Source organism: Aegilops tauschii, chromosome 7 (assembly GCF_002575655.3).
Source record: "Aegilops tauschii subsp. strangulata cultivar AL8/78 chromosome 7, Aet v6.0, whole genome shotgun sequence".
NCBI classification, from domain to species: domain Eukaryota; kingdom Viridiplantae; phylum Streptophyta; class Magnoliopsida; order Poales; family Poaceae; genus Aegilops; species Aegilops tauschii.
In genome coordinates this window covers 422,311,023-422,324,251 of record NC_053041.3, presented here as the reverse complement: position 1 = coordinate 422,324,251, position 13,229 = coordinate 422,311,023, and positions in this window count along the sequence as shown.

Genomic DNA, 13,229 nt, shown 5'->3' with positions numbered 1-13,229 from the left:
ATTCTGCTCAGAGACATATCTCCGGAACGACCAAATTTCAAGATAAGCTCTCTGTATCTGACGCCCTCCTTGAAGGCGCAAATTGTTTGATGCTCTGACACATTATCCACCACATGGTGAAGGGTGGTCCACCTCTGGATGAAATCTCTCAAAGTTTCACCCGGCTTCTAGACGCAATGCTGCAATTCAGTCAGCCCAGTAGGTCGCTTGTAGGTGCCTTCAAATGTCTTGATAAACACTGGAGCTAGATCTTCCCAACAGAAAATGCTCACAGGAGCCAACTGATTCCCAGGCTCTGGCTGAGCCTTCAAGCATCAAGGGGAGGTGCTTCATGGTACATCATCATTGCCTCCACCAATCTGTAGTGCCACTCTATAATCTTCCAGCCATGTGTCTGGCTTCGACTCACCAGTGAACTTGCTCACACTGGTAGCCAATCTAAAATTGTGAGGGATCTCAGCTGCTCGGATGGCTCTACTGAAACACTCGGGCCTAGAAATGAATGTTCTGCTTCCCAACGGACGATCTCTGTCTTGCCCTTCTTTGTTTGCTATGCCCCTGTCAACCAAGCCTTGTATGAGGATGGACCTCGCATCGAATCCAGGCTCTTTTGTGTCGACTGGAACCCTCCGCTCATCACCATACGAGCCCCTGTCATCATACCACTGGGGCGCGTACAACCCACCTCTCGGAGGAGGTCTAAGCAATTGGTGGCGGTCATCATGGTGGTATCGAGGATCAAACTGTCCATGGCCTCGGCCAAGATACTGGTCTTGGGGATAACCACGGTCTTCACGCCGTGGAGGCGACCTTGGACTATGTGCTGACTGAACTGTGTCTACAGCCACAGACCTGCTGTGAATCGTGTTGCGCGACTGGGAAACAACTAAGTTCTGCTCCCCGGCTGCCCTCAGCAGTGCCCGAATTTGCTGCAAATCTCTACCAACTTCTGAATGGGATGGCTGAATTGAATATGCTATATGTGCAGTTGCTACAACATTCTAGATTGGGGTACGATATACCTGACAATCTTCCCGGGGTTCAGTCGGAAACAGTTGTCGTGGCCGTCGACTGGAACCTGGAATCTGCTGATGAGCACGCTCATCGAGTGCTTGCTGAAGATTCTCCAGACGCGTACGCTCAGCCAAGGTGGCTAAGCACGCAGCCTCCAAGGCCCGAGCCTCATAGGTCTCCCCAATGATGTAGCTCCTCCCTTTGCTCGGCGGTGAGGGCTTGAGGGTAGTACTCGTCATGGACGTGCGACGGGCTACCAGTGCCGCCGTTGCCGCCATGATGAAACCTAGGTGGACTGCACTGGGAGTCGACCATGAGGACTTCCACCGCCAGATCGTTGCTCTCGCACTCGGAAAGCGTATCTGAATGGCCAGTCGGTAGATCGAACAACCCGTAGAGGGTCGTCGTGCTCGATTGGCGCGACTTGAGGGATGGTCGACTGACGAGCCACCGCGTGCTTCACCCACTGCTGGAGCTGCGAACGACCGGATCGCTTGCGATGGCAGATGAGGGGAGCAAAGACACCACGGGAGCCGACCGATACTGAGTCGATGAGTGCCGCAGGCATTGGCGCGGAAGTGCACCGCCCCGCGGATGGGGAGGGCCTCGACGTCGAGGGGGGCTTCTTGGAGCCAGGCGGAGTCGTCGGCGATGAAGACGAGCATACCGAGACGGATCTCATGACCCAGAGCCAAACCACAACCGGAAACCATGTTGATGGAGATCGAAATTGGCAACCTCACTGAAAGTCGCTCAGACGCCTACCCCATGGTGGGCGCCAACTGTCGTGGGAATGATTCTGACAGTAAGAGTAGGGGGTAGGTAGGAGGAGGTAGTGTCCTAGCTACGGCGAGGTTGTACGCAGAGATTTACGAGTTCAGGCCCCTCTCGGAGGAGGTAAAAGCCCTATGTCTCGGTGCCGCTAAGGCTTCTGGACTAGATATGTGTAGTATTACATGGTGTGCGAACCCTTGTGCCAGAGGGGGTGGCTTATATAGAGTGCGCCAGGCCCCTCGCAGCCCTCAGTTACACAGGAGTTTGATATGTCCATTTTGCATCATGTTTTCCTATTGTTATTTATGATGTTTTTATGCATAATAATGCTTTTGGAGTAATTATAATGCCTTTTATCTCATAATATGCAAAGTACACACAAAGAGGGAGAATTCCGGCAGCTGGAAATCTGGACCTGGAAAAGCTACGTCAGGCTACCTATTCTGCACTACTCCAAATAAGCTGAAACTTTACGGAGATTTTTTATGGAATATATGAGTAATATTGGAGCCAATGAGTATCAGAGGGGGCCCACCAGGTGGGCACAACCCACCTGGGTGAGCCAGGGAGCCTAGGCGCGCCCTGGTGGGTTGTGCTCACCCAGGCCCACTTCCGGTGCCCATCTTCTGGTATATAAGTCATTTTGACCTAGAAAAAATAAATTGAGGACTTTCGGGACGGAGCGCCGCCGTCTCAAGGTGTAACTTGGCCAGGAGCACTTTTGCCCTCCGACAGAGCGATTCCGCCGGGGAACTTCCCTCCCGGAGGGGGAAATCATCGTCGTCATCATCACCAACAACTCTCCCATTTTGGGGAGGGCAATCTCCATTAACATCTTCACCAGCACCATCTCATCTCAAACCCTAGTTCATCTCTTATGTTCAATCTTGTTACCGGAACTATAGATTGGTGCTTGTGGGTGACTAGTAGTGTTGATTACATCTTGTAGTTGATTACTATATGGTTTATTTGGTGGAAGATTATATGTTCGGATCACATATGCTATTTAATACCCCTCTGATCTTGAGCATGAATATCATTCTTGAGTAGTTACTTTTGTTCTTGAGGTCATGGGAGAAATCATGTTGCAAGTAATCATGTGAACTTGATATGTGTTCGATATTTTGATAGTATGTATGTTGTGATTCCCTTAGTGGTGTCATGTGAACGTCGACTACATGACACTTCACCATATTTGGGCCTAAGGGAATGCATTGTGGAGTAGTTATTAGTGTTGGAAATATGCCCTAGAGGCAATAATAAATGGTTATTATTATATTTCTTTGTTCATGATAATTGTCTATTATTCATGCTATAATTGTGTTATCCGGAAATCGTAATACATGTGTGAATACATAGACCACAACGTGTCCCTAGTAAGCCTCTAGTTGACTAGCTCGTTGATCAACAGATAGTCATGGTTTCCTGACTTTGGACATTGGATGTCATTGATAACGGGATCACATCATTAGGAGAATGATGTGATGGACAAGACCCAATCCTAAGCATAGCACAAAAGATCGTGTAGTTCGTTTGCTAGAGCTTTTCCAATGTCAAGTATCATTTCCTTAGACCATGAGATCATGCAACTCCCGGATACCGTAGGAGTGCTTTGGGTGTACCAAACGTCACAATGTAACTGGGTGACTATAAAGGTGCACTACGGGTATCTCCGAAAGTGTCTGTTGGGTTGGCACGGATCGAGACTGGGATTTGTCACTCCGTATGACGGAGAGGTATCTCTGGGCCCACTCGGTAATGCATCATCATAATGAGCTCAATGTGACTAAGGAGTTAGCCACGGGATCATGCATTATGGTACGATTAAAGTGACTTGCCGGTAACGAGATTGAACAAGGTATTGGGATACCGACGATCGAATCTCGGGCAAGTAACGTACCGATTGACAAAGGGAATTGTATACGGGATTGATTGAATCCTCAACATCGTGGTTCATCCAATGAGATCATCGTGGAACATGTGGGAGCCAACATGGGTATCCAGATCCCGCTGTTGGTTATTGACCGGAGAGGCGTCTCGGTCATGTCTGCATGTCTCCCGAACCCGTAGGGTCTACACACTTAAGGTTCGGTGACGCTAGGGTTGTAGAGATACTAGTATGCGGAAACCCGAAAGTTGTTCGGAGTCCCGAATGAGATCCCGAACGTCACGAGGAGTTCCGGAATGGTCCGGAGGTGAAGAATTATATATAGGAAGTCCAGTTTCGGCCACCGGGAAAGTTTCGGGGGTTATCGGTATTGTACCGGGACCACCGGAAGGGTCCCGGGGGTCCACCGGGTGGGGCCACCTATCCCGGAGGGCCCCATGGGCTGAAGTGGGAAGGGAACCAGCCCTTAGTGGGCTGGGGCACCCCCCATGGGCCTCCCCCTGCGCCTAGGGTTGGAAACCCTGGGGGTGAGGGGCGCCCCACTTGACTTGGGGGGGAAGTTTCCCCCCTGGCCGCCGCCCCCTTGTAGATGGGTTCCAGGGCCGGCGCCCCCCTCCAGGGGGCCTATATAAAGGGAGGGGGGAGGGAGGGCTGTTGTACCCTAGCCCTTGGCGCCTCCCTCTCCCCCTGCAACACCTCTCCCTCCTGCTTGCGCTTGGCGAAGCTCTGCCGGGATCCCGCTACTTCCACCACCACGCCGTCGTGCTGCTGGATCTCCATCAACCTCTCCTTCCCCCTTGCTGGATCAAGAAGGAGGAGACGTCGCTGCTCCGTACGTGTGTTGAATGCGGAGGTGCCGTCCGTTCGGCACTCAGTCATCGGTGATTTGGATCACGGCGAGTACGACTCCATCAACCCCGTTCACTTGAACGCTTCCGCTCGCGATCTACAAGGGTATGTAGATGCACTCCTTTCCCCTCGTTGCTAGTATACTCCATAGATGGATCTTGGTGATGCGTAGGAAATTTTAAAATTCTGCTACGATCCCCAACAATTAGATGAAGGGTTGCGAGAGTGACAGAAGCTTAAACCCTAGTTTTTGCGCTATTCCGTAAGGGACTGATTGGATCCAAAAGTTTAATGCTATGGTTAGAATTTATTCTTAATACTTTTCTCGTAGTTGTGGATGCTTGCGAGGGGGTTAATCATAAGTAGGAGGTTTGTTCAAGTAAGAACATCACTTAAACACCGATCCACCCACATATCAAATTATCAAAGTAGTGAACACGAATCGAATCAACATGATGAAAGTGACTAGCTAGTTGAAATTCCCGTGTACCCTCAAGAACACTTTGCTTACTATAAGAGACTGTTTTGGCCTGTCCTTTGCCTCAAAAGGATTGGGCTATGTTGCTGCATTTTTGTTACTATTATCATTACTTGCTCGTTACAAATTATCTTGCTATCAAACTACTCTGTTTCTTACAATTTCAACACTTGCAGACATTACCTTGTTGAAAACCACTTGTCATTTCCTTCTGCTCCTCGTTGGGTTTGACACTCTTACTTATTGAAAAGAGCTACAATTGATCCCATATACTTGTGGGTCATCAAGGTTATTTTCTGGTGCCGTTTCTGGTGAGTGAAGTGCCTTTGGTAAGTGTAATTTGGTAAGGAAACATTTATATAGTGTGCTGAAATTTACTGTCACTTGTGACTATGGAAAGCAATCCTTTGAGGGGTTTTTTCGGGGTATCTTCACCTCGACCAGAATTTTTATGCTCAGCTTTCTCATAATGATCGATCCAGGCTTGATAATTCTTGTGCTGGTTCTTTTATAAAGAAGCCTATTGAATTCCGATGGGATCTTTTGGAAAGAATTAATCGCAACTCTGAAGATTGGGAACTCGAAGAAGGTAAAGAGTTAGGTATTAAACATAAGTATGATTGTCTTAAATCTTTTATGAATACCAATGCTTTTCAGAAGTTTAGCACTAAATATGGACTTGACTCTGAGATAGTCGCCTCCTTTAGTGAATCATTTGCTACTCATGTTGATCTCCCTAAAGAGAAGTCGTTTAAATATCACCCACCTATTAAAGAAGAAATTAAAGAACCAGTACTAGCTAAAGAGGAAACTATACTTTATAATGTTGATCCAGTTGTTCCTGCTGCTTATATTGAGAAACCACCTTTCCCTGTTAGGATAAAGGAACATTCTAAAGTTTCAACTGTGGTCAACAAAAGTTATATTAGAACACCTAAACCTGATGAACAAATTAAAGTGGAGCCTAGTGTTGCTATGCTTAAGGATCTCTTGGAAGAAAATATAGATGGGCATGTTATTTACTTCTGTAATGATGCTACTAGAATTGCCAAACCCGATAGAACGGATAATCATAGACCCGTTGTTGGCATGCCCGTTGTCTCAGTAAAAATAGGAGATCACTGTTATCATGGTTTATGTGACATAGGTGCTAGCGTGAGTGCTATTCCCTTTACTTTATGTCAAGAAATTATGAATGACATAGCACCCGCGGAAATAGAAGAAATAGATGCCACTATTAAACTTGCTAATAGAGACACCATCACACCATTTGGGATTGTTAGAGATGTTGAAGTCTTGTGTGGGAAAATAAAATACCCTACTTATTTTCTTGTTCTTGGTTCCCCACAAGATGATTTTTGTCCCATTATTTTTGGTAGAACTTTCTTGAACACCGTTAATGCTAAGATAGATTGTGAGAAACAAACTGTCGGTGTTAGTTTTGGTAATGAGTCTCATGAATTTAATTTTTCCAAGTTTAGTAGAAAGCTTTGTGAAATAGAATTTCCTAGTAAGGATGAAATAATCAGTCTTGCTTCTAATGATGTGCCTCCTACTGATCCACTAGAACAATATTTTCTAGACCATGAAAATGATTTACACATGCATGAAAGAAATGAAATAGATGAGATTTTCTTTGAACAACGTCCTCTGCTTAAACACAATTTGCCTATTGAAACTCTAGGAGGTCCTCCTCCACCTAAAGGTGATCCTGTGTTCGAATTAAAACAATTGCCAGACACTTTGAAATATGCTTATCTTGATGAAAAGAAGATAAATCTTGTTCTTATTAGTTCTAACCTTAAGAACATGAAGAAGAAAGATTATTGAAAATTCTAAGGAAGCACCGAGCTGCTATTGGATATACTCTTGATGATTCAAAGGGCATTAGTCCCACTCTATGTTAGCACAAGATTAATATGGAACCTCATGCTAAACCCGTTGTTGATCACCAACATCGGTTAAATCTGAAAATGAAGGAAGTGGTAAGAATGGAAATCTTAAAACTTCTGGAAGCAGGTATATTCTATCTTATAGCTGGTAGTAGGTGGGTGAGGGAGTCCTGGATTAAGGGGTCCTCGGACGTCCAGCCTGTTGACGTGGGCCGGACTGATGGGCTGTGAAGATAGGAGACCGAAGACTCTCACCCGTGTCCGGATGGGACTCTCCTCGGCGTGGATGGCAAGCTTGGCATTCAGATATGAAGATTCATTTCTTTTTAACCGACTTTGTACAACCCTAGTCCCCTCCGGTGTGTATATAAACCGGAGGGTTTAGTCCTTGGAGACAATCATAATCATATAGGCTAAACTTCTAGGGTTTTAGCCATTACGATCCCGTGGTAGATCAACTCTTGTAATACTCATATTCATCAAGATCAATCTAGCAGGAAGTAGGGTATTACCTCCATAGAGAGTGCCCGAACCTGGGTAAACATCGTGTCCCCTATCTCCTGTTACCATCGACCTTAGACGCACAGTTTGGGACCCCTACCCGAGATCCGCCGGTTTTGACACCAACATTGGTGCTTTCATTGAGAGTTTCGCTGTGACGTCGAAGACAGGATTGATGGCTCGCCTTGGTATCAAGGACAATATCACCTCTGGAGGAGCCCTGGCCTCAGGCCAAACCCTCCAGCTGGGCAGTTTTACCATGACCGCCCGTACGGCCGTCAAGCCGACGATGACTTCTCGGGTCATCGAAAATCACCTCCGTGTTGACTCCGAATACTCCAAACGGATGGATCCGACAGAGTTGTCATCTTTAAACGAACTCCTAGATCGCATTGCCGCCTTGGGGGTCGCTACAGACTATGATCAGATTGGGCTTAAACCAAATCAGAGAGAAATCAAATCTCCGCCGATCACCCATCAGATAGTGGTAGTAGAGGAGCAAAGCAACAACTCTTCCTCTATATTGTGGACGAACTATGTTCGGATTTCTGAGCTTGAAGAGCCGGATACCTGTTTGCGAAACGACGCGCCCTGTCCACCGAACCTAGAATCGGATGATGGGCCTGAAAAACCAGTTGATATCTCGGAGCCCGAACCATTAAGCTCGGAGATTTCTCAAACTCCGGATCCTAAATTGGGTCAGGGTTCGGATTTAAAGCCACCCACCCACCCAGATATACGTGATCTCATGTACATACGGTAGAAGTCTCAAGAAACAGTCCATCACATTTGGGCCAGATTCCTCCTTGTCAAAGACAAGATTAAAGATTGCCGCGACGAAGACGCGATCTCAGCATTCTACAATAATTGCACGGACGTAGGAATCCTTAACGCCATCAACCGCCATCGCGTATTACACTTCGATGACTTGGCAACCATCATACAGAAGTACTGCACAATGGAAAGCGCCTGGAAAACTCAGGCAGCCCTCTGGGAACCACCGGTTTCCACTCAACCCTTCGTCCGGGCAAAAAGGATGCACCCTCGCGGGGCACCTGAACCAATAGTAAAGAAATCTAAGCACATTACGGGGCGCAGAACTGTTCTAGAGGGATGGCTCGATAGGCCATGCAAAATACACACAACACCGGATACCATACCAACCCACAGCCTTAGAGCATGTTGGATACTCCGGCAAGTGGCCAAGAGCGGCGAGGATATCCTCACAAAAAATACCCAAGAGCAACACCCCCCGGAAGACGACGACCTCAGCGTATTGACGGTCTTTGAGACTTTTGCTGCAAACAATCAGCGCAAAAGGGCCCTCCGCGACCTCACCGAAGTCTGCCAAGTCACGGCAACAAACCCTTGGAATGACACGACCATAACTTTCAATGGTAGTGACGAACCAAAATTCTGGGTAGTGGCCGCCTTGGTCCTCAATCCAATTGTGGATGGTTTTCGGCTCACCAAAGTACTCATGGATGGCGGCAGGGGACTAAACCTCATCTACGAGGATACACTCAACAAAATGGAAATATACAGGAGCCGCATCGAGCAAAGCAGCACGACCTTCCGAGGAACCATTCCAAGTCGGGAGGTGCGATGTGCGGGAAAAATCACACTTTACGTGGTATTCGGCACGCCGGAGAATTATCGGTCCGAAGAGATAACCTTCCAAGTGGCTCTTTCAATAGCGGATATCACGCCCTATTGGGGCGAGATGCATTTACACGCTTCCAAGCTATACCTCATTACAGGTACATGAAGCTCAAGATGCCTGGGTCCAATGGTATCATCACTCTTGCCAGTGGTCCGGATATAGCACTTCATGCCGAAAACAAAACCGCATCCCTGGCCCTCGAGGCACTGTCTGATGCCCTCGATGCCGAAGAGCTAACCGCGCTGCGCTCCAATGTGGATAGGGATGATGTAATCCTGGACAAGCGACCCAAATCCACCTCCTTTAAACCAGTAGATGAAATAGTCAAATTTCAAGTCCACCCGACGGATCCCAAGAAGACAACGTCCATCGGGGCACAACTCGACCCAACGTTTGACGCCACGCTACGAGAGTTCCTGGGCGAGAACTGTGACATATTTGCCTGGCACCCTTCTGATATGCCAGGAATCCCACGCAGGTTGGCCGAACACAGCCTCAACATGCTGAAGGGATATAAACCGGTCAAGTAAGCACTACGGCGCTTTTCCGAACCCAAACGACAAACCATGGGGGAGGAGCTAGCCAAGTTAATCGAGGCCGGATTCATCAAAGAAATAAAACATCCGGTCTGGCTAGCAAGCCTGGTGATGGTGCCAAAGAAGGATAAATCCTGGCGCCTATGCGTCGATTTCAAAGACCTCAACAAGGACTACCCTAAGGATCCCTTCCCCCTCCCTCGCGTCGATCAGATTATTGATGCTACCGCACGACACGACTCACTGTTTTTCCTCGACGCATACTCCGGATACCATCAAATCAAAATGAAGGAGTCCGACCAAGCCGCAACGACATTCATTACCCCATATGGGCCATTCTGCTTCAACACTATGCCCTTTGGGCTCAAAAACGCCGGGGCCACCTACCAACGCATGATTCAAACAAGCCTGAAGCATATGTGGATGATGTCGTCATCAAAACTAGACACGTCGAGTCATTGATAGACGATCTGCGTCTCACATTCGACAACCTCCGTACATACGACATCAAGCTTAATCCGGAAAAGTATGTTTTCAGCGTCCCCGCTGGAAAACTGTTGGGCTTCATCGTTTCCAGTAGAGGAATTGAAGCAAACCCAGCCAAAATCCGAGCTTTGTCGCAATTGTCTACGCCAACAGACCTTAAACAGGTCCAAAAACTAGGCGGATGTGTGGCAGCTTTAAGCCGCTTTATCTCTAGACTATGAGAAAAAGAACTGCCACTCTATCGCCTTCTCCGACGCACCGACCACTTTGAGTGGAAGGATGCGGCAACGGCCCGACTGGAAGAAATAAAGGCTCTATTAGCAAGCAACCCAATCCTGGCCGCACCGAACGTCGGCGAACCCATGCTACTATACATATCGGCAACGCACCAAGTGGTGAGCGCGCTGCTCGTCGTCGAGCGAGAGGAGGACGGACACAAATTCCTGCTTCAGAAGCCGGTATACTACGTGTCCACGGTCGTCACGCGATGCAAATCCCGGTACCCTCATTACCAAAAGATAGCATACGCGGTCTTCATGGCATCTCGGAAGCTGCAACACTACTTTCAAGAGTGCTCAATCACGGTGGCTTCCGAAGTACCACTGAATGACATAATAAACAACTGTGATGCCACAGGCCGGATTGCTAAGTGGGCCATTGAGCTCCTTCCATTCGACATAACATACAAACCGCGTCGGGCCATTAAATCCCAAGTACTGGCCGACTTCGTCGCCGAATGGACAGAGGCCGAACTCCCTAAAGAGTACGACACATATTCTAACTGGGTCATGCACTTCGATGGCTCCAAAATGCTGGCGGGCTTAAGAGCGGGCTTTGTCTTAACATCCCCCACTGGAGATGCAGTTCACTACATACTCCAAATATTATACACAGACTCCAACAATGCAGCCGAATACGAGGCCTTACTGCATGGTCTTCGGATGGACGTCTCCATGGGCACACAACGCCTGGAGGTGCGCGGGGATTCAAACCTCGCAAATCCCAAATAAATGGAGACTCCAACACCGATGATCCGAAGATGGCGGCCTATCGTAACACCGTTCTCAAAATGTCAGCTCGGTTCGAGGGGCTCGAGTTTCATCATGTGGGTAGAGAAAGTAATCAAGCGGCGGATGTCCTTCCTCGCATCGGCGCCAAGCGCGACCCCGTCCCGCCTAACATATTGCTGGAAAGGCTCTTCAAGCCATCCGTGGTGTGGCAAAGGGGAGAGCGGCAACACCACTCCAGACCCGATTATACCCCCAGATTCCGAACACAATACCGATATCATCGGGGGCTCAACCACCGAAATAACACCATCGGCCCAGTCATTGCCCCATGGACCGAACACTTATTGCCCTACCTTAATAGGCGAGAGCTCCCTGAGGATCAGAATGAGGCTTGCTGCATTGTCCGGTGCTCGAAAGCCTACAAGGTCCATGACGGAGAGCTCTAGAAAAGCGCTACCGGAGTATTCAAAGATGTATCTCCGAAGAAGAGGGACGGCAGCTCTTCGCTGAAATTCATGCCGGTCTTGGTGGTCACCACGCCGCGGCTCGGGCCCTTGTATGTAAGGCCTGCCGTACAGGTTTCTATTGACCGATGGCCCGAGGAGATGCACAGGACCTTGTCCAACATTGCGTCGGATGCCAGCTTTTCGCCAACCAAAGCCATATGCCACCCACCGCTCTACAAACAATCCCCATCACTTGGCATTTTGCGGTCTGGGGGCTTGATATTGTCGGACCCCTTAAAGGAGGAAGCCACAAGAAAAAATATCTGCTGGTCACGGTGGATAAATTCACTAAGTGGATAGAGGCCAGAGCGGTTAAAACGGCCGAAGCCGGACCAGTGATAGACTTCATATCCGGTGTCGTGCACCGTTATGGTGTCCCACACAGCATCATCACCAATAACGGCTCCGATTTCACAGCCGATGAGGTGTAAACCTGGTGTGCTAATCTAGGCATTAAGCTCGATTACGCCTCCGTCTATCACCCACAAACAAACGGTCAGGTCGAACGAGCCAATGGTCTTATTATAAGCAGCATCAAGCCTAGAGTAGTGCGGTCTTTGAAAGAATCAGACAAGCACTGGGTTGAGGAGCTCGACTCCGTACTCTGGGGGCTGCGGACCACGCCCAATAGCACTACCGGATATACACCCTTCTTCATGGTGTATAGCGCAGAGGCTGTGTTGCCTTGCGACATTATTCATGACTCACCTCGAGTGTGCATGTACGAAGAGAGAGAGGCCGAGCTTGATCGGCAGGACATCCTAGATGCCCTGGAGGAGGAGCGCGACGTCGCAAAAGCACGTTCCACATTTTATCAATAGCAGGCTCGCAGATATCAAAGTAGAGAAGTGCGGGCCAAGACTTATACTGTTGGTGAACTTGTTCTACGCTTGCCAGAGAAGAAAAAGGACAAACTCAAGCCCAAGTGGGAGGGTCCCTTCATCATTGACGAAGTTCTCACCGGAGGAGCATACCGCCTGCGTGATGCATCAGATAACCGCTTAGAGCCGAACCCATGGAACGCGGCCAGACTCCGAAGATTCTACGCCATCCCCTTTTTTTGTTTCAATTTCCTTTTCCTCTCTTTTCTCCTTTTTTTAGCTTTAAAGCTCTCATGCGGCTAAACCGCGCACCCACGATGTACACATTCTTTAATATGTACGCCCACATTACCTGGGGGCTTCTTGTACAGAAGCTTATTATTATTTTCCGGGCATCAAGCTCACCACATATGTGTTTTTTTCCTCATATGTACCTTTTCTTCGCCATTATATGCATCTTTATGACTTAAGTTTTGGCCAAGCTGGGTTGCCTGGCTCCTGTGCTTATGCCCTACGTTCCCGTTTGTTCAGCTAGGGCATAAAGGGAGCACCTCTGCGATTGTCACTGCAGGGTCATCCGGATGTGTACCTCGGACTGGGTGAAGCCAAAAGCTAGCATTCTTAAGGGAATATTCGGTCGGCGAACTAAAGATGTTTTCACACTCAGTACACTATGAACCCCCGGATGTTATGTATACTGTGAGTTTTCAATCATAGTTTGGACATGCATATCAACGCATGTTCACCCAGGGAAAGGAACCCTTAACGGAACTATTCTCTCTGGAAGATGTTTCTTACAATTACAATGTAA